This window comes from Enhydra lutris, unplaced genomic scaffold, assembly GCF_002288905.1.
Source record: "Enhydra lutris kenyoni isolate GAN:26980312 unplaced genomic scaffold, ASM228890v2 scaffoldscaffold58, whole genome shotgun sequence".
In the NCBI taxonomy this organism is placed as follows: Eukaryota; Metazoa; Chordata; class Mammalia; order Carnivora; family Mustelidae; genus Enhydra; species Enhydra lutris.
The window spans coordinates 6,589,052-6,612,685 of record NW_019154142.1 but is presented as its reverse complement, the minus strand read 5'-3'; the positions used below and the strand labels follow the sequence as shown (position 1 = coordinate 6,612,685).

Here is a 23,634-nt window from a genome sequence, read left to right as displayed (position 1 = left end):
GTCTGCTCTTGTGTTTTCAAAAGTTTACATGTTCGGGTTAAGAGAAAAAAAAAAAGCTGGAACATTCTGACAGAAGGAAACAAGCAGAGTTTAAATCAATAAAACTGACAGACACAGAATCAGGACTCCTAAATGCAAGTAAGTTTCAGTCTTAGAAGTGAGGTTACAATGTCTCAGAGAAGAGAAGTTACTCTTACGGCTCTTAAAGTGTCATATTTTAAAAGCAGGTTAAAATGGTTATTTTTTTATCTTCTCCAGATAAGGTAAATGCTGTGTGTTCTCATACACTGCTTTTACAAATTGCAAAATCATGCAAAAAAATTTTTTTACTGATCAAGAAAAGCAATTTGGGGTTAATATTAACACAAAAGAAAAGGCTACAGAGGCTTCCAAGCTCTCTTCCTCTGAGCACAACCACAAAAGCAAACAATATAATCAGATGCCCACTCAGTCACAAACAAACAAGCAGCAAAAATTAACTCAGTAAAACACTCAATTTGCAGCAATACCCTCCAAGATAAACTGGTTGTAGAGGAATTCCTTGGAAACATAAATGGACTTGATATATGAGGTTGGGAGCCATACTGCTAGATAATGAGAAAAGTATATGAAAATGACTCTGCTGTAAGAGTTGAGCTGTGATTTTTATTTTCTGGAAGGGGATAAAACAGTGAGGTCAGTTGTCTACTAGGGCATAACCTTGTTGGTGACATTAAAATGATACATGTGCAAAATGGAAAATGCTTAACTTTCTATTTTTTAATGAGAGGCAAGGGAAATGCATGCATTTAGCTAATCCAAAAATGGTTTAAAATAGTTAAATGCAAATCAAAACTGCAAGCTATATATATATAGTAGGGTTTGATCCTTAGAGCTTGATAAATATTTACTGAAGAAGCATACAGTAAAATTGTATAGGAAACTGCAATTAGGATTACTTTTCCCCCCAGGATTTTTCAGTTTAATTATTTATTTTGATGCTGCCTTACATAAAAAGAAAAATAATTTTAACTCCTAACTCAGTGATTTACTGAGGACCTTTAAGTTATTAAATGTCAAGATTGCTTTATGGTCTCTATAAAGACTGACTTAAGTTCTTCAAAGAGTACTAATTTCTGCCCTTTACAATATGGAGTATGGTGAATTAGTTACTTTATTCTCCAACATAAAGGGTTGCCTCCAAATAAATCTACAGTAACTAAGAATTCCTAGCAATATATTAACCTGCAAATATCGCTGTGTAGATTTCACTTCTGGAAATGTTTTGTTTCAAATCTTTCAGTAAAAAGTTTGGAATAGAGTTCACTTCTTGAGTAGGCTAGATGTCCTGAAGGTGCTTCTCCTAACAAACCCGCAGTGCTAGGCATGTCTTGGCATGCAATAAACATCTGCTAAAAAAATGAAATCCTGATCACAGAACAATAATTGGAAAGCACTAGGCTTTTGATATTTATCACAGGTTATCATTAGAGGTCAGCAGTTACTTTATAAAGTTTGCTAGTACTTAAGTATTTCAACATTTTATTTCTTCTAGGAAGAATCCTGATTAATCCAAGAAGTAACAGTAATTCTGAGATATTTCCTTTCCCCTAAAAATGTTTTGGTAGACTTACTCAGCAGTATCAAAGGTTTTTACATGTAATTATTAGTAATGGTCTCAACTCTTAATATTCTCAAAAAGGAGCTGACATACCTATGTAAAAGCAGGGTGGTGTCAAATGACTTTATCTGAACTGAGAACTATGATGTATTAGAGAGTTTAGACTTGAAGCTGTGGTGTAAGACAGGCTTCCTGAAGGAAGAACATCTGAGCTGGGGCTCAGAGGATTAATGGAGAAGCCTTGGCAAGAAATTTTGGGGGGATGGAAGGAGGGAAGGCTTGAGAGATAAAAGTTTTAAGCAAAGGAACCAGCATGTGCAAAGGCCCAGAGGCAGGAGAGAGAGAGAGTGGCCCAAACAGAGAAGCTGAATAAAGGAAATTTATTTGGTCTGGAAGGGGGGCTGGTGGGTACAGACAGTGAATAGAGTTCAAGTAAAAGATCAACAGTAGGGAGGGACCTTGTTCAAGCTTCATTAAAGAATGTAAATTTCATTCTTAAGACTACTGTGGACTAACTGAAAGTTTTAAACAGTAGAAAAACATCAGATTTGCATTTCACTACAGTTTAGAAAAATATATTGCAAGGGGCAACAATTGGCGGCAGGGAGGTAAGTTAGCAAGGCTGCTGAGGCAATTTTGGCAAGGCAATATCGTGGATCTGAAGAACAAAAGGAATGAAGCAAAGTGTAGGGATGAAGGTGGATTCTGTCTAACATAATACGTTTCTTGAGAAAGGAAATCATGCCTCATACTCTCGTTTGAAATTGAGGAAATAAATCTCAAATTAGCTGCTCTCCTGACCAACTGGCTTTCCTACATCCATTAGATTTTTAAAACTAGTTAATTCATGGAAAAGAACAGATGTATTTTAGTAGAACGAACACTTATCAGTCCAACAGGCCTAATAACACTTTCATAAACCATATATTAAATCTTGAATTTTCCCTTTTACCATAGGAATTATATTAAACTACTACAGATTTGTAGATCTATTCATTAGAATAGGAATTATATTTAATAATTGGTTAGAAAACACATATAGCAGTGGTTTCATTCATTAAACCAAAGAATGCCTTTAAGAGTGAGCTTTAAAGCATTCTTTAAAAATGCCCTATTGTCATTTAAAACATTTTATTTAGAATGCTGGTTTATAAGATAACTTCTGCTTACTAATGTTGTCAAGATTTTTTCCTCCAAAAGGGGAACCCTCCTACACTGTTGGTGGGAATGCAAGCTGGTACAGCCACTCTGGAAAACAGTATGGAAGTTCCTCAAAAGGTTGAAAATAGAGCTACTCACAACCCAACAATTGCACTACTGGGTATTTACCCCAAAGATACAAATGTCGTGATCTGAAGGGGTGAATGCACCCCACTGTTTATAGCAGCAGTGTCCACAATAACTAAACTATGGGAAGAGCCTAGATGTCCATCAACAGAAGAATGGATAAAGAAGATGTGGCTACACACACACACACACACACACACACACACACACACACACACACTGGAATATTATGCACCCACCCACCCCCCCCCCCTCAAATCTTGCCATTTGCAATGATGTGGATGGAACTAGAGGGTAGTACGGTAAGCAAAATAAGCCAATCAGAGAAAAAACAATTATCATATGATCGCACTGATAGGAATCTGAGAAACAAGACAGAGGATCATAGGGGAAGGGAGGAAAAAATGAAACAAGATGAAACCAGAGAGGGAGACAAACCATAAGAGATGCTTAACCCCAGGAAACAAACTGAGGGTTGCTGTAGTGGAGGGGGGTAGGGGATGGGGTGGTGGGGTGATGGACATTGGGGAGGGTATGTGCTATGGTAAGTGCTGTGAATTGTGTAAGACTGATGATTCACAGACCTGTACCCCTGAAACAAATAATACATTATGTGTTAATTAAAAAAAATTTTTTTTTCCTCCAGCTCATATCTTCCTGTTTTTATATATATAGCTTGTCTGCTAAGCACTTTTTTTCCTTTCAACATCATGTTTTGAGTACAGTGAGATCTTTTTAGCACTGAACTTTAATTTTACGTTGTTCTCTTATTTGTCCTCTACTTTTCTCACTTCTTCAATTTAATTTTTAGAATTTATCACTTACAAAGGAGCAAGACTGTTGACTGATTTTTGCTCTCATTCTCTCCTTTGGGGTTTCTTCTTTTAGAAATGCAGTTTTGAATCTCTGCATAGGGTTTTAGAAACTCATAGGCCATCACCCATATTTGTAACTAACAATATTCCAAACAATGTCGTGGTTGTTTTTTTTTTTTTTTAAAGATTTAATTTATTTATTTGACAGAGAGAGAGACAATCACAAGCAGGCAGAGAGGCAGGCAGAGAGAGCGAGAGGGGGAAGCAGGCTCCCCGCCGAGCAGAGAGCCCGATGCGGGGCTCGATCCCAGGACCCTGGGATCATGACCTGAGCTGAAGGCAGAGGCTTAACCCACTGAGCCACCCAGGTGCCCCACAATGTCGTGGTTTTAAATTAGAAAAACAATTCCCCCCAAAGAATAAGCATGTTAAATTGTGGTCAGGTTTTCCAGCTTAATAAGACTAGTGACTTACCAACTTCTACTTGTCACACACTAAAACAACTGACATATACAAGGCAGATATTTACTTCTATTTCCAAATTTATAAAGCAGAAACTTCTAAAATATGGCTAACTTGCCCAAGATAATAAAAGTATTAAATTGCAATCAGGGATTAGAATGCAGGTCTGTCTGAATCCTGAGCAGCAGAAGGTGGGTTGCTTCTTTTAATGGGTATTTTATAAATTTTGATAACTATGTATTAGTCTTAGTTCTTGATTCTGAGGACAAAAGGAAAGGAAAAAAAAATCTATCTCCCTTTCTTACATTCAGGATGAGATCTGGGGTGGGTGTGTGTATGTGTGTGTGTGTGTGTGTGTGTGTGTGTGTGTATTTGGTTTTTAAGAAAGAAATGATGAAATGAGTCATCTCGGTTTTTGAGAACTTCCCTCCTCTACTTTTCTATCCTTGTCACTCTCCTTAGTGTCTTTTCCCAGGCCTTTGCTAACCTCATGCTGCTTAAAGCTCCACTACAGAACTCACCTGAATCTGCCCTAAGACAAGTCTACTAAAAGGTACTCATACTACCTACCCCTATTCCTCTTAGAATAACTGGTTGATGTGCTGGGAAGAAAGGCTTCTTGAAACAGTTCACACTATTTATTGTATGAAGTACTGATACCTCATACTAATTTATTTATTTAGTCTGAGTCAATAGAATATAAGCTCCACAAAATCAGAATTTTTTTATTTTTCACAGCTGTATTTCCAATGCCCAAGTGCCTCACACATAGTAGACCCTCAATAAGTATGTATTGAATGAACTCCACAGAGATTATTTCTATTAAAAAAAAAAAAGTTGAACTCAAGTGAAAGCTTAACATTGAACTTCAAGTTCAATATTCAGTTTATGAAAGATTTGGGCCATCTAGACAAAGATTTTTGGATGTTTTGGGTCTACTATATAAGCAGGCAGGCTTTGCTTGGGAATCAGCCTGTCCTTGGGCTCAGCTCTGCTAAAGCAACTTCTATTTTTCCTAGTCTCTCCCCATTTTCTCCTTGGGAACCCACAAATAGTCCCAAGCTTCTTTGATTTTTCTTTGCTTGCTCTCCTTGCACTACAAAGATAGCTTTAAAGGTTCAGGCAATGATATATATGGCTCACTTGTTAAGTCAGGCAGGTACTTACAAGTCAGACACTGCCTGTATACATATCATTGTTTGACAAGATTCATGAACATTCTGTAACCAAGTTTGGCTTTCAACATCTTTAGGCCTAAGGTGAAATGACAGGAAATAAACTGTCTATTGAGATCTCAAAATTAAATGGGAGAACTCATTCAAAAATGCTACAAGTTTTATAGGTGAACTATTTTCCAGCGTTATTGTTAAGTTAAATAATAATCGGTTTAATTTGGAATAGGCTGAGATTCAGGTAAAAGGTGAGTGTTGGGGGAAACTGAGAGAACTTTATCACATATGTACTTAGGAGCTACTGAAAGTTTTAAAGAAGGAGGAAAAGGAAGTGATACAAAATCAAAAAAAAGGGTAACCAAAGATACTAAATATATGACACATATATCTGAGAAAATATTTCTCAGACTATGCACATATACTACTGTACTGTACAATTTTTAAAATACTTTTTGAGGAGCTGGATTGCAACTCTATCTAAAACCATATATGAAAATAAATATTTTTTAAATTCTCAAAGTACTTCTGGTTTGTGAGCACAAGGAAAGAGCGGATTTTAATATGTAACCTATAATTTTTTTAAGTTCTTTTACTTATTTATTTATTTTTAGTAATCTCTACACTTAATATGGGGCTTGACCTCATGATCCTGAGATCAAGAGTCGGATGTTCTACCAACTGAGCCAGCCGGGCACCCCTTAGATCTTTTAATCAAGTTTTTTTTTTATTTATAACTATCCTGACCTCCCTATCCATGCCCACCCCACCCTATGATTATTACTATTATGTAGTGAATAGAGATTTACAATGTTTTTCTTGCACAATTCAAAGAATCCCCACTCAATTCCTCTGTGATAATCTTTAGCTGTAGGTCCTTTAATCCTTTAAATTACCTTCTTTCTTTACCTCCTTCTGAGATCTCTAGTTTTCCAAGAGGGTATTAAGAGCCTAACCTGGTCACAAAGTACAAGGCCACATCCAGGGACGACTTGCATGTTATTAAGCTTCTTAGAAATAAAATGCCATTCACTGAACTTCCCCATCTGTTCTGCCCTCCAAAATCTTCACTGTAACTCTGTGGGCCATTTCCCCCTTTGTCCATAGAGTACATATACATTTAGGGCATTGTAGTTCAACAGAAATGTTTATTTTTACTTATCACTACTATCTTTCTGGTTAGCTAAAAATACTCAAAAAAAGAGATAAGGCCACTTAAAATTATATTTTTTACAGGAGCTTAAATTTGAATAGAATTCAAGATCATTTCATTTGTAGTAACAGAAAATCTGGTTTTCCTAATTTCTGGCAACTGATTGAGAAATTCTAAAATAGGATTTTATTCAGATATTACAAATTGGAGAAGGTAGTATTCTTTCTTGTTACAACTCAAATTTTAAAAATACATTTTGGCATAGGTTTTTGTACAGATGTCAATGCTATTTTATCAATTAACAGAAATCTTAATATTATGTAAACACTTAGCATTCAATTATTATTTATAGGTATTTACTGAATGCCAAATTACATGCATTTAATTTCTTAAATCCAATGAACAAGCAGAAATATCTTACTCTGAGTCTGGTGTCTATGTTATTTAGATTTATACCTCTCATATAAGCCACACAGATTGGCAGATAGCTTGGGACTCTGTTAGGGAACATTAAATGGGGAGTCATCTAAACATTTACTGCCCAATTCTGAAACAAACAGAAAAACAAAAAGCAGAAACTCAGCCTGTAAATCCCTTAACAGCCCTTCCAGTTTTACCCCCTTCAAATTTTTTTTTAAAGATTTTATTTGTTTATTTGACAGAGAGAGAACTGGGGCCGGGGACCGGAGAGGGAGAAGCAGGCTCCCTGCTGAGCAGGGAGCAGGGCTCCATCCCAGGGTGCCAGGATCATGACCTGAGCCAAAGGCAGAAGCTTGACAACTGCACCTAGCCCCCTCAAATTTAAAATGAAGGGCTGGTGAAAGCCTTATTCTCTCGAACTTTATTTCAGCTCTAAAGTTCTGTCTGTTAATATAATTTCCTGATTTTATCAAGAGTTAAGACTAACTAGAATCTAACCTCCTCCTGCACCAGGCTTGTTCCATTACCAGTGGTTTTCAAACTATATTTCTTAGGCTCCATTCCTTACAAGCACTTTATAGTTATTTTTTTAAAAATATTTTATTTATTTATTTGACAGAGAGAAAGCGAGAGAGGGAGCACAAGCTGGGGGAGTGGGAGAAGGAGAAGCAGACTCTCTGCTGAGCAAGCAGCCAGATGCAGGGCTTGATCCCAGTACCCTGGGATCATGACCTGAGTTGAAGGCAGACATTTAACGACCGAGCCACCCAGGCGCCCCTAGAGTTATTATGAAATATTAGATTTAAGCTTACTTTTTCAAAGCAAACTACTAATGTATATCAACATTAAATGCATTAGAAACTACCATAATAATAATCTGTTGCCACTAGTAATTCAATTCCTGGACTAAATAAAGCTTTTATATCTCTGTGAGCAAATGTTTGAACATTTTTGTGAATTTGTCAATGATTAGGAAAGATATAGTTAGTGTGTTCTAGCCTTTAAAAAAATTCATGGCTCTCTACATCTGCTGGAGTAAAACTATAGCAGTGATTGGACTGCTACAGCATGTGGGTACTTTGCTGTCTGAATCTAGATTTCCTGTGTATTATGCATACCAGAAAATACAGAAGTAATACTGCAGCCAGAATTCATAACCTCTTAATTTCAAATTTGTTTAAAACATAACATAGCGTCATTCACATAGACGGAAGTGGAACAGAGTGGAGAGCCCAGATATGGACCCGTGACTCTATGGTCAAATAATCTTTGACAAAGCAGGAAAAAATAAACAGTGGAAAAAAGACAGTCTCTTCAATAAATGGTGCTGGGAAAATTGGACAGTTATGTATAGAAAAATGAAACTTGACCATTCTCTTACACCATACATAAAGATAAACTCGAAATGGATAAAAGACCTCAACGTGAGGCAGGAATCTGTCAAAATCCTAGAGGAGAACATAGGCAGTAACCTCTTCGACATCGGCCACAGCAACTTCTTTCAGGACATGTCTCCAAAGGCAAAGGAAACAAAAGCAAAAATGAACTTTTGGGACTTCATCAAGATCCAAAGCTTCTGCACAGCAAAGGAAACAGTCAACAAAACAAAGAGGCAACCCATGAAATGGGAGAAGATATTTGAAAATGACAGTACAGACAAAGGGCTGATATCTAAGATCTATAAAGAACTCCTCAAACTCAACACTCAAAAAACAGATAATTATGTCAAAAAATGGTCAGAAGACATGAACAGACACTTCTCCAAAGAAGACATACAAATGGCTAACAGACACATGAAAAAATGTTCACCCATCATTAGCCATCAGGGAGACTGAAATCAAAACCACATTGAGATACCACCTTACACCTGTTAGAATGGCCAAAATGAACAAGACAGTAAACAACAAGTGTTGGAGAGGAAGTGGAGAAAGAGGAACCCTCTTACACTGTTGATGGGAATGCAAGTTGGTGCAGCCACTTCAGAAAACAGTGTGGAGGTTCCTTAAGAAATTAAAAATAGAGCTTCCCAATTGCACTACTTCCTCTCAAATGCACTACCAGGTATTTAGCCCAAAGATGCAGATGTAGTGAAAAAAGGGCCATCTGTACCCCAATGTTCATAGCAGCAATGGCCATAGTCGCCAAACAGTGGAAAGAGCCAAGATGCCCTTCAACTGATGAATGGATAAAGAAGATATGGTCATATATACAATGGAATATTATGCCTTCATCAGAAAGGATGAATACCCAACTTTTGTATCAACATGGACGGGACTGGAGGAGATTATGCTGAATGAAATAAGTCAAGCAGAGAGAGTGAATAACCATATAGTTTCACTTACTTGTGGAGCATAAGGAATAACATGGAGGACATTGGGAGAAGGAGAGGAGAAGCTGAGTTGGGGGAAATTGGAGGGGGAGATGAACTATGAGAGACCGTGGACTGTGGGAAACAAACTGAGGGTTTTGGAGGGCAAGGGGGTGGGGGGTTGGATGAGCCTGGTGGTGGGTATTAAGGAAGGCATATATTGCATTGAGCACTGGGTATGGTGCATAGACAATGAATCTTGGAACACTGAAAAAATAAAATAAAAAAAACAACAACACAGCGTCTTTGTTCACATTGACTTGATAAATGATTTATTTAAACTTAAAGACATCATTAATAAAATGATGGCTTTAGATATTGTATAAATCAGAGTTCTGGTAATACTGTTTGACTAAAGGCTGTGCTGACAAAAAAATTAGTAACACATTTGAATATCACTGCCTTATATATATCCCGCATTTCCTAGTATGTAATCTGGAACTCATAGTGGGTTTGGAGGATCCACGCTTGTCTACAGTTCCCTACATTATCCACCCAAGGCTTGGGTCCAGGTTTAAGGTTCAAAGAAAGATTCAAGGATTTCTCCGGGTTCCAGCAGAATGCAATGGCTGGGGCGGGGAGGGGGGTTTGTGCTTAAGTTTAAAGTCTCATTCCCATCTGTGTTAAATAGAGCCTTAAAGAGAAAATGTTCTTAGACTTGGAGTCACAGTGGTTTATGACAGTCTACTGAATTACAAACCAAACTTGCTTTCCAATAGAACTTTCATTTAGCCTGTTCTGGATCTGGTCTAGAACTGGAAGAATTATCAATCCTTTTAGCCCTTCTCCAGAAAACATGAATAAAGCCAATCTTATCCTTCAGTGACACACATGCCAACATGATCAATAACAGCTTTTATCGTAAATCACAAAAATTTGACCTGAATTTCTTAGTAAAGTTACAACATAGTACTTTGAGATTGTTTTTTATTACCAATGAAGCTATTACTGATATCCAAATAATCTTTTGTGTTTAAAATAGGTAGATTCTCAAAGAATACATTTGTTCTCTACAATTAGCGCTGTAAGAAGCTTCAACTTTCAAGTATCCAATGAGATTTAAAAATTAAACCACAGGGGGTGCCTGGGTGGCTCAGTGGGTTAAAGCCTCTGCCTTCAGCTCAGGTCATGATCTCAGGGTCCTGGGATCGAGCCCCACATTGGGCTCTCTGCTCAGCAGGGAGCCTGCTTCCCTCTCTCTCTCTCTCTCTGCCTGCCTCTCTGCCTACTTGTGATCTCTCTCTCTGTCAAATAAATAAAATCTTAAAAAAAAAAATTAAACCACAGTACTTTAATTTGCATATTACAAGTATACAATTAAAACTATAAAACCCGAAAATATCACACATTAAATTTACAAATTGGGGGCTTGAAAAATATCTAAACTTCAAAAGATATCATAAAAAAGTATGTGGATCAGGAAAAAGAGCAAAGCAGAGTCAAAAGCAGGATGCAGTTCAAGTAGGTCACACTCAACTTTTAACTTTTTCTAAGAACCAAAAAACAAGCCTAGCAACAGCTTTCAGCCAACCACAAAGCAAACAGGTAAGGACTCAACCAATCCAGACACCAGTGAGGTCCAACCTTCAGTGTTTTTTTAAAAAAATTATAGAGTCAGAGCAGAGCACATTATAAAACAGGATATACTGTCCTGAGTTAAAAGGAACAAAGATAAAAATCTCTTCACCCATCCTTAAAAAAAAATATCAGATTTTAATAATATCGTGGTAATTTTGTTTCCACCCTCATTGTGCCAGACACTGTACATTAAAGTCACCTTTAAAATAATGTGTAATTGTAATAAAATATAGAATTTTATTTCTTGTTTGTGGTTAGAGGATAAGGGTAGGGAGATATGTAAGAAAAGATTCTTCTCTTTTTAAATTCCCTGATACTCAATTTCCAATATTCATGGGGGCAAAAATGAAATGTTACAATCCAAATCCAAAAGTATGAGTACAAACAGTCACATCCAAATACAACCTTCAAAGCAACCAAGGAAATTAGACAGACTGCACAGTGCTCTTCTATGCAATTTTTTCTTCTTTATGACTCAATACTTATCTTTGAGAAGAAAAATTTCTGAGGATTTAGGAAGGATTTTCAAGAGCTACAGATTTCATCATTGTAGTGTTTAGTGCAAACCTCAGTATTTGTTCAAAGTGACAGAGTGCTACTTGCAATAGAAACGTACAAACACTGAAGCAATACTCCATAGTTTTCTTCATTTTGCCTTTGGCTTGCCAAATTTACAAAGTATTCTAGAGCAGTTACCAATATTTTCTCAAAAAATCTTCAAGAAGCACCTTTTGTTTTTTCTTCAAGTACTACTTAAACCACTTGCTGGTTTTAGTTCCCTAAAAATTAATTATTTTAAGTAGATCAGCTTGACTTATCATATCAATTATTTCCTGTACTATAAAACATAGCTGGTTTTCTACTAATACTGAAGGATGCTGTCCAAAACATATGTGTATTTCCCCTTAATAGTTCATTATATTCTATACACCCCAAGGAAGGTGGGGGAAAATTAAACAGTATTTGGAGACTAGCTCTAGACTTTATTTATTGGTGATACCCTCACTTTATCCCTTTCCTCTATCCTCAACTGTCCCAGATAACTAAGCTGTGTTGAATTAAAGAAAAAGGTAATTTCAATACATCATTTGGGAAAGACACACTTCACATCAAACTTATATCTTAAATCTTAAAATCTTTCAACAGTATCCATGGATCCACTCAAATATTACTGAAGGTTTTATCAATTACTTAACACTCATAAATGTATACACCAGGGACTAGTTATATATGTTTCTGTTAAATTCATGAACCTCTATATTTATTCAACATTTATTCAACCAATAGTAATTATGCATCTACTATGAGACAAGATTTCCCCCCGCCTCGGTCTGTCTTTGAGAACAATATCCATGTCTTCTTCCTATTTCCTCCCTCTCTTTTTTTATGATTTCCTATAGTGATCCACCCACTATAGTCTTTTTGCTCATAAAGGGGCTCCTGGACTGAAGAATGCCTCAAACTGTAGACGCAAAGTGGTACAAAGGGCTTGGAAAGCAGGATTCTGAGCTACGGTGAGCATCTGATACTTATTACAGCAGTTAGGTAATTTTGTGCCAATTGGTGAGGAGCTTTAAAACCAGCAACTCCAATTTTTAGTCTCAGACTTGACTTTGGAAGTAGACACACACTATACTCCATGGCTTCAGATTTGATAATATTAATAAAATAGACATACTGTTGCTAGTCTGTATCAGGTCCTCTTCTAGCACATTTTACATGTACTTTAACTCATATTTAATATTGAACTCATTTTAACTCATTTAACCCTCCTAATAAACCTTTAGATAGATGCTCTTTTTACTTAAGAAATGGGAAATGGGGCGCCTGGGTGGCGCAGTTGATTAAGCGACTGCCTTTGGCCCAGGTCATGATCCCGGGGTCCTGGGATCGAGTCCCACATCGGGGTCCCCGCTGCTCTGCAGGGAGTCTGCTTCTCCCTCTCCCTATTGCTCCCCCTGCTTGTGCTCTCTCTCTCTGTGCCAAATAAATAAATAAATAAATAAATCTTAAAAAGAAAAAAAAAGGGAATGGGAAACTGAGGGACAGGTCAAGTATCTAACCCAAGATGCCATGGCAAGCAAGCAGCTTAAGGTTAGAACTCAAGCATGTCTGACTCCAAAGGCATGTCCTTTTACTATACCATGATGCTGCCTGATAATGTTTTAGTTCTCTCTCCACTGTTAATATTCCAGTGATTGTGCATCCATTAGGAAAGAGGCCAAGGGACCATAAACTCTTCTCTTCATCCCTGCCTATCATACTTTGCACTATTTTCCATGCAGTCTCTTCTCAAAGACTGACTGTTCATCCCATCCTTGTCCCACCCCCTTCCCAAAATCATTAGAACCTCATTCCTCTCCAGGAAACCTGAAATGGCTCCCCACTGAGCCTACTGCCAAAATAGAACATATTTTGGTATCCATACTATCTCTCAATATCCCTTCTCCCTGGCTACTGGCTTTCTTATAAATTTAAATCTGATCCCTGTTTCCTTTATTCCACTTCCCTACTTTTGGTCCCTCTCTGAACCTTTACTCATTTCTCCCTGACACTCGAAAACATTCTTCCCTCACAGTTTTGCTAACAACATATTATTATAACTCACTTCAAAGGTCTTCTAAAATTTCATCTTCTGCAAAAAATTTTAGAAATTTTGTCATGCTGAAATGAGGAAGACCCACTACTTTTACAGTTCACCACACTAATATTGTCTTTTAATCTCAAAAATACCATGCATTTTGGATTCAGTTAAGAATTACTATTTGTGAATTTACTTATGTTACGTTCACAGTTTTAAAGTACAACCACAGAGTATTTATATGTCCCTTTTGGGCTGTGTTGAGAGTACATTCTATTTTTGATGCAAGGATTTGGGGAATGGAATTGTGTTAATCTTGCTTTATAAGTACTAGCACATGGTACAAGTATTTAAAAATACATTTTCATTTTATTATAGGGTTTGTACACAGGACACCAAACAGAAAGCAATAGGCTTGAGTCTAACTAAAACATCATCAAAATATTTAAATGAGTAAAACTGTCTTTTAGCATAAACAAAATGTAACATTTTATGTAAAAAGAAAAAATGAAGACATAAATGAAGACAAATTGGCACACAGTCATTTTATTAATTAACTGGAATTTAAATAAAAACTTAAACCTTTTTAAGTAAAAAAAGAAATAAAGTCACTTAATAGACTTAAAAAATTAGAAAATATCTCAGTTTTTTTCTTAATGGCTAAATATGGTATTGCTTACTCAAAAAAATTAAAGAATTCAGAGTGATTTATTTGGTAGGATTAAATCCAATGCTTTCTCTCTCTCTCTCTCTCTCTCACACACACACACACACACACACACACACACACACACACACACACTCTTTTTCTCTCTGTCTCTCATATACCTTGAGATATTTCCTCCCACATTTGAAAATTTGGCCAAAATAGCTGACTATTATAGACTATTGTTATAGTAATACCTCATTACAACCGAATTGATTCTTTTGGGGTGAATCTTAAGAACAGAATCTAGAATAAGAAAAAAAAAAAGGACATAAAATAGATGCAACAGAGTTTATATACCAAAGAATATGTACCATACTCAAAGGAAAACTTTTGGCCCACCTCTCTTACAGACAATTCACTTTTACTTTGTGCAAAAATATAACAAGCTTATTCATCTAGTTTATAAGTTCACAGTGATTTTTTTTTTTTAAGTTCACATTGATTTAGAAGGGAATAGGGACTACTGTTTAAAAAGATAGCAGAGAAAGTGTGATGGTCAGCCATTTAACGACAAGGGAGGAGTCAGAAAAATTCTAAAAAGCAGAAATAAGAACTTGAACAGCACAACAGTAGGAGGCCATTTACTATAAGGATACTTAGTCCTGGGCCATAAGGAACCCTGATAGCACCACTCTCTGACAGATCAGGGTAGTAACTAACCTCCATAATAATGATTCTTACTCATGTTGGACAAACCACCTAAATTAGTTGGTTGTAAAATTTATGGTTGAACTGGCAAAGTAGCAGAAATCCTCAGAAGTAAAAAATGACTAATGGGAGGAATCCAAAGAAGTAATAATTACTGAGGTTGGTAGTTATGGATCCCCAGTAACCTAGAGCAACAGAATGGGGAAGAGAAGACAAAGCCTAGGACTTGGGAAATAGGGGGATAAACCAAGACCTAGTCATAAAGCCAAACCCCAAGGGGCAATACTATCAATGGACACATAAACTAGGAAAACCAGTCTATCTACAAAAGGAGATAGAAAATTTGCCTCTTTCAACTTTTGTTCTTGGTGGAGGATTTAAGATCCCTATCACCATTTTTTCCCAGGAAGCACAATGAATCCCATGCAGAATAACTGAAAGGAAATTCATGTCTTGGCATACAGTAAAAGTGAAAAATTCCAAGGAAAAGGGAAGATCTTAAAGGTTATCCAAGAGAAAAGCCAGATTACCTACAAAGGAAAAACTAAACTGATAGTGCAATTTTTAAAAAAGAGTTATCTATTTATTTTAGAGAGGGAGAGAGAAGGGGGCGAGGGAGAGAGAATCCTCAGGCAGACTCCCTGCTGAGCATTGGAGGCCAACAAGGCCTACCCCAGGACCCTGAGAGCATGACCTGAGCTGAAATCAAGAGTAGGCCGCTTACCTGACAGCCACTCAGACACACCTGACAGTCTATTTTTTAATAACGGAAGTCAGAGGACCACGGAATAGTATCTTCAAAGCACTGAGAAAGAAAATGGCCACTCTTAAATTACATTAACATATGAAACCGTCTTTCAAGAAAGTGAATTCAAGAAACACATTTTAAGATATAAAAAGTAAGTTTGCCACCGACAGATCTTCACTGAAGGAACTTCGTTTCAGGAAAAAGCAAAATGATCCCAGAAGGAAGTATGAAAAATACCATTAGCCAACAAAGAAAATGTTCTTTGCATTTGAGATGTTCATTCCATGGGTAAAATTCTTACCGATGCAAAATAGTACGTTCTTTAAGGATTTTGAATAGCTTTGTGTGAACGTACACTTTTACTTCTATTGGCTTGGAGAGAAATGGCTGGTTCCTAAATAGTTATAGGTTAGCTTTTCAAGTAACTGCCAAACCACTTTCCACAGTGGTTGTACCATTTTTACATTACTACCAGCAATGTATGAGAGTTCCAGTAGCTATAAACCTACGTCGACACTTAGCATGGCCAGTATTATTTTAATCGATCTGACAGTGTAGTAGTGCACTGGTTCTTACCTGGGCATGATTTTGCCCCCTAGGAAACATCTGACGTCAGGATACATTTTTGATTTTCACAACTGGCGGGTAGGTGGGTTGCCACTGACCTGTAGCTGGTAGAAGCCAGGGATGTTCCCAAGTATCCTACAACATGTAGCGTAGCCCCTCATAATAGAGAATTATCTGGCCCAAAATGTTAAGTGCCAAGATTAAGAAGCCCTTGTGTAGTAATTTCTCATTGTGGATTTAACTTGTATATCTTGAATAAATATGGATACTAATCACATTTCAGTGTGCTTATTGGTCATTTATGTGCTCTTTGGGAAGTGTCAGTTCAAATCATTTGTCCATTTTAAAAAATTGTATTGGGGGACGCCTGGGTGGCTCAGTGGGTTAGGCCGCTGCCTTCGGCTCAGGTCATGATCCCGGGGTCCTGGGATCGAGTCCTGCATCGGGCTCTTTGCTCGGTGGGGAGCCTGCCTCTCTCTCCACCTCTGCCTGCCTCTCTGCCTGCTTGTGTGCTTTCTCTCTCTCTTTCTGACAAATAAATAGAATCTTTAAAACAAAAATTGTATTGGTTTTCTTGTTACTGAGTTGTAATTCTTCATACATTTTGAATGCAAGTTGTTTGATATATGTGGTTGTGAATTATTTTCTTCCAGTCTATGGCTTGTGATTTCATTTTCCTAATGGTGTCTTTTGAAGATCTTAAAACTTAAAATTTTAATTTTTAAAATTTTGATGTGATCCAATTTATAATTTTTTTCCTCTAATGTTTTATGCTTGTTATACTGTAAGAAGCCTTTGCCTGCCCCAAGGCCGCAAAGATTTTTTTCCTGTTTTCTTCTAGAAGTTTTATAGCTTTAGATTTAACATGTCATAGACTATATAAATTTTATTACATCTGAAAATCAAACTGATAAAGTATTTCTCTCCAGGGAATGGGATTACGGGTGAGTGATATTTATTTTCTTTCATATCTATTATATTTATCCTTTTGCTATAATGATTAAAAATTCTACATGCAGATAACTTTCTGTGAGGGGCAGGGATGAGAATGGGTAGGAGTACAGCTCTAACAGGGCTAATTTTGCCTTCTTGTTCTAGGGACAAGACCTGATCCTAAAGTCTGCTCATACACTGCCAGATACAAAATATTAGCATTTTCTACATTAACACTGTATAGCAAAAAGTAAAGGGTCAAGGGTCTTTCTTTCCAAAAAATCTGCAGCTGAAGAAGTGAAAACTGTTAATGGAATTGAGCAATGGTACGTATTGGTGACATTAGAAAAGGTATCTTTGAACTGGGTTTGAAGATTACCTTGAAAAATGTACATTAACTATCTCATATAGATTCAGATTCTAAACCGTTCACTTACAATAGTCTAAAATTATCACAGTTTCATAGCTACTCTGAAACAGACAGTGTATAAAGATGATGATTTCAAGATACTTTTCCACCCTCTCCACTTAAGAAAATTGTTTACTATAGAACATTTGCAATAATGTAAGCAGTAAATGGGGGAACTGAAGTAGCCAAAAAGATCCGAAATTCTATAAGGAATTTCAGAGAGTTACTATTTCTAAGGATTTTAGAGCTCTGTGTCCTGGAAAGACTTTTTCTTAGTCAGTGATAACTAAAGATGCTATTAGAAACAATGGAACCCCTGGCTTAAAATAAAGTAATTGTACTAAAGAGGTGATCTCCAGGCTAAAGACACTTAGTTCATAGCAGTTTTACTATTCAGAACCATTCTTATGAGTGGCAGGGATAATTTTGCTTTATTAAATCTTTTTCTTGAGTACAAATTATTGCCAGAGATGCCACGAATGCGGACTTTAAAATGTTGCCACCTTTCTACTACCTCCTTTCCCTCCGATCCAACCTTTCCCCAATAAACAAGCAGATCTATCTATTCTCTGTACTTTTCTTAGTTAAGAAAGGAAATGTTCATTATTTTCCTATATAAGTTTGTTTCAATTAGTCTATTTTGCTGAGTTTCTTTACCCCCTCAGTAAGGTTCTTAGATACAGAGATTGACAGATAACACAAACTCTTAGATATTAAGGTAATCACCCCAGAATGTTGGACTCCCTCCTTCCCTCTCACCTTGCCCCAGTACAAGTGGCAGGTAAACATTAATAAAACAACCTTTTAACTTGGCCATAGCTTTTCCTAACACTTGGGAATTAGACTCACATGTCTGCTTCCTCTGATTCTCCATTCTTTGGTCCTGTGTTAACATGAGCAAGATCCCTAGCTCTGGAACCCTCAGAATCTACGCTGTAGTATCTGACAAGAAGTCACTGCAATGGCCCCCTTGATCTGAGAATGTGGTCTAATGAGAAGTATAAAAATCAAGAAGAATGGGTTCTGGAGAAGCAATGATATCAGAAAACAACTTAGAGGACTACGAATGTCCACAGAGGCATGAACAGTGCTCTGTGTCAATTAATGTAAAGATATAGACTGCTATGGGATGCCTGGGTGGCTCAGTCAGTTAAGCATCTGCCTTCCGCTCAGGTCATGATCCCAGACTCCTGGGGTCAAGTCCCATATCAGGCTCCCTTCTCCCTCAGTCCGCTACGCCTCTGCTTGTGTGTTCTCTCTCTGACAAATAAATAAATAACATTTTTTTAAAAAGATAGACTGCTACTAATGCTTTCTTATGCATGCAGAGTACAAGGTAGAAGGAGACAGTGGGAGATTTAGTGTATCAATAGATGAGGCAAATGAACTTTTGTTCATGTCTTAAAATATTATTTTCTTAGCCGCCTAAAATGATTTCATCCATGAGTCTGAGGATAGGGTAGATTAGGAATGGGTGAAACAAAGAAAGAACAAAGATAACCAGGACCTGGATTAAAAAGAAGTCACAGAGGAAAAATATATGTCTGAAATTCTCAAGATCCTAAGGTCTTGGAAAGAACCATAAAATACCATGTTATGTGACGAGTATGACTCTCTCTACATAGGAACTGTGGGACAAAAAGTAAATAATATATATGGAGTTTTACAGTCCACGAACTTCAGAGTGACTTGTGCAACTTCTCACAACAACCCTGTGAGCTACATCTCATTATTCCTGTATTACCCAAGAAGAAACTTGTCATGCAACTGCAAAGTGGCAGAGCTATGAGTCAAAAGCAAGTCTGTGTGACTTCAGGTCCAGTGCCCTTTCCTTTCCATCTCTCAACAGGTACAAATGCAGCTTCAGGACTTCAGTGCATTGCCCACAGGAAGGACATGAGTTTTGTTGCTCAGCACCCAGGAAGCACTGTTGGAACCTTGGGACAACTTGGGGCTGAGACCATCAGGAGGAAAAGTTTTCTTGTCCACAGTCCTGACTGAGAAAGGGGCTCTGATGAGGTTTCTCCCAGACATTAAAAAAAAAATAGATTGTTTCTGTAGAGGAGGCCTGATGAAGATTTATAGAGGGGAAACAGACATACAGTTCTGGAAATTTCCAGCTGAGTGGCCGTGGGCATAGCTTTGTGTCTGACCTTGGAAGACAGATGCTCCCGTATGTATGCTTTCAAAAATTCTTAATGATTATTTTCCCATGACAGTGATGTAATGGAAAATACACTGAAAACTGAAGAGTAGATGTAGTTTAAATATTTAATGTTTACCAAAGCCAGTAATTTTCTTAATTTACTATTTTTTAAAACTTCTTTGATTTTCAAATTCAGAAAGTATGTACATATGTATTGTTAAAGTTTTACCTTCACCTAGCCTACTTTTATTTTAAAGATTTTATTTATGTATTTGTGTGAGAGAGAGAGAGAGCAGGGATTGGGGGGGAGAGGGAGTGGGACAAGCAGACTCTGTGCTGAACATGGATCCAACACAGGGCTTGATCTCACGACCCTGAGATCATGACCTGAATGGAAATCAAGAGTCAGAGGCTTAACTGAATAAACCACCCAGGGGCCCCTAGCATACTTTCAAATTTGCCTGCATTGGTTGTAAAATGAGAACAAAACATTTGGTAATCATGCTGTTTTACAAACTGTCAGGAGTTTACAGGGGAGTCTTAAATTGTCAGGAGAGCCCTAAAATTTAATCCACTTTGCTCCATCTATCCCATACCTCTAATTTGAATGCAATTCTCTAATCTTTCTTTATGAAGATGCTACTGATTTCAGCATAGTGTATTTTCACATTTGATATTCTATGGATGACTATTTGAGTAATGTTATTAAAAAATAAAACCAAATGAAATGCAGCTTCAGAGCCAGCCCTCAGGGAACTTAGAATCCAGTTGATAATAAAAGGCACCCAAACAGAAGGCAATACTGGACAATATGTAATTATGCATTAAATTACATGCCACAAACTGCAAATATCCAGGAGCATTAACTATCAGCAAAGGCTTTAGAAACAGGTAGAGGGGAGTGGAATGGGGGAGAAAACAAGCTGGGTGACCTCCAGAGACTGTAAGGAAACTGGGCTCTGGCAGGTGTATGTGAGTTAGTCAACAGTGGGAAATAGGTTAGGGTCATTTGCAGGGAGCATAGAAAGCCAGTGACAGAGGAGACTGGACCAAGCAGTAATGGAGCCCTAGAAGATTTCTGAGTGGTGGCATAAGGTGGTGAAAGCAATGACTTTCACAAGTGCACAAGATCAATGCAGGCAGAGGACACTGTACATCTAGGAAAGAGGTAGTGAGACTAACCGCTCTCCTTCCTCTTCAGCCTCATGAGTTTACCTAACTTCACAGTCACCCAAAGAGATCATTCTTGGACTTGTGTACATGCTCTTCCCTTTTCCCTCGGCTCCCGGCCCACGTCTCACCTTCATTCTGAAGTTAGATGTCACTGCCTTGGAGAAGCCTGTGCTGACCACTCTCTGTGGGTTAGATACCTCCTTGTATATTTCCCCTGTTATAGCACTTATCTCTCTGCACTGCACTGCAAGTCTTAATAGGCCGGCCAGTCTCCTTCACTAAACCAAAAACTCCAGGGGTAAGAAATGGCCTATCTTTTCCAGCACTGAATCCCTTTGGATAAATCAGAGGACTTAAGGAGGGGTATAAGATCAGGAAGCAGATTTAGGGGTTACTTTTCCTAAAATCATATGAATAGGTGAGAAGACGGATACATATTTAGGCATGCTAAAATAAGGAAGAATGTAAATTGGAAGATGGCCTCAATCTCAGTCAAAGAGATATTTTCAGCCTTTTCTTCTATCTACCCAAGCCCTTTAATGAAGGGGGAGTTGGATTAGGGTCACAGCAGAGGTAGGAAGAAGATAAACTTTTTATAAACATTGCTTGAGGATAACAGCCTGTAATTTTTTTGAAAACCACATTTTGGCCTTAAAGAGATCAAAGAATTTAATAATTTCCATTTAACAACTATCTATAAGGAGCACAGTGCTTTGCAAGAATCCACACAAAATATTTCAAAGCATTCAAAGATGAAAGAAACACAATTCCAGCCCTAAGGGACCTTACAATCCAATAAATACACACAGTGGAGTTATGTTACAGGTATAAGTAGGGCTATGAATTCAGAAAGGAAGAAGTCAAGGGATCATAAAAAAAATGTTCCAAGCAGGGAAATGAGGTTACCGAGCTTTGATTTGAGAAGATTAGGAGAAATTGCCAAGATGGTCTGAGTTGTGAGGAGAAGCTAAAGGCAGGTAGACTATGTTTAAGATAGTACAATGGTCCAGTTAAGAGGTAACTGGGGTACAAACCAGAGTGATAAAGGTAGAAATGGAATGCAATAGACATAATCAGTAAATTTAAGAAGGCAGATTCTCAAGAATCCTTTGCTTTTTTTCTACTTAATACCTAAACAAGTACCAAAGGTTTTTTTTTTTTTTTTTTAAAGACTTATTTGAGAGAGAGAGAGAGAGCACGAGTGAGCTAGATCATATGGGGGGAAAGAGGAGAGTGAGAGGGAGAGAGAAACTCAAGCAGATTCTGCACTGAGCACGTAGCCCCACCCAGAGCTCGATCTCAGGATCCTGAGATACACCCTGAGCTGAAACCAAGAGTCGGACACTCAACTGACTACACCACCCAAGTACCCCTCAAAGATGGTTTTGATGGAGATGCTTATGGACACAATACTGAAGTTACTTTTATTTGTAACTGTTCACTTGTAGACAGAGGCCTCCATTTTTTTTATTTCAAAATGTCCCTCTGCAATTACCTCCTGAGCTCAAAGCAGCATAATTAAAAGAATCTAAGCTTAAAATGGAAAATCTAGATTCTGACCCTTGTACATTATTTTATCTCTTCATGCCTTAGAATTTTCATTTGTAAAATGGGAGATACTTACTTCATGGGTTTGCTGTAAGAACAAAGTATGAGAATACGAAAACTGCTAGTTGGGGCGCCTGGATGGCTCAGTAGGTTAAGCGTCCCAACTCTTGATTTGGGCTCACATCATGATCCCAGGGTCATGGGATCAAGCCCCATACTGGGCTCTATGCTCAACATGGAGTCTGCTTATCCCTCTCCCTCTTCTCCCCACAACCCCCACTCGCACGTACACACGCTCTTCTCTCAAATAAATAAATAAATAAATAAAATCTCTAAAAAATATATGAAAACTGCTAGAAATATTTACAATAGTGACAGTGCCAATATTTTGACACCTTCATACTATCAGGTTGCTGTCTGGACAGGAGAAAGACTCCTAATAAATAGGCATTTAGTAAGCATGGTCTCTCACAATTGATTCTAGCTATGTTCTCATGAAGATACAAGATGGCACTCAGACAGACTATACTATTAAACATTTATAAAGGAAAAAGTAGTAAAGCATAACGACTAAAGTCATTGTCATTAGAGTCCAACACTCTGGGATCCAAGGATAAATGAAATCTCTGTTAGCCTTAATGTCCTCATCTGTTCAATGGGAATGATAATATAGCAGCAACCTTAGAGGGCCACAGGATTACATGAAATCAAACACAGTGCCCATAAGTGATCAGTAAACAGTAAATGATCACTAAATATTAGCTGTGGGAGTTACATAGTGAGAGCTACAATACATTGAACCAGGAGCTGTATCATATTTGGAATATAAATCAAACAACTATTTAGCATAGCATTTGCAAAATACTCCAATTTTACTCCTCCTTTTGGTGTTTTAGGTTTGAACAATGTGCATTTAGGATAAAAATTATTAGGTATCAATGTAATTTTTAAAATTTAGTATTTGTATGTGATAATTCTAATTATAATATTTATTATGTATCTGCAAATAATTTTAATGTAAAGAACAACCTAGCCTCAATGATTTTATAAATAGAATATGTATTTTAAAAATAATATAACATTGAAAATCTTCTCTAACAATTCTTTGGCTATCTTTTATTATTGATATTTTTCCAAGAAAACCCATTGGTCAATGTGGTAGGGAAGGCTAATTCTCCCTAGAGTCTGTCCTCTGCTTCTCCCATAGTTAATAAAAACCTAAATCTGTAGCTGGGCACACTGCCACGTAGAATAAAGACATATCCAGTTTTCCTTGTAGCTAGGTGTGACCAAGCTAGTAAGCTTTGGCCAGTGCAATTA

At 37.3% G+C, this 23,634-nt stretch overlaps 1 protein-coding gene across 1 annotated transcript in view; it reads right to left on the bottom strand.

Moving 5' to 3' along the window:
• Positions 1–23,634, bottom strand: part of LOC111158303 (sestrin 1) — a 129,898-nt gene that overhangs the window by 21,488 nt on the left and 84,776 nt on the right. The gene's annotated exons all lie outside the window — the stretch shown is intronic.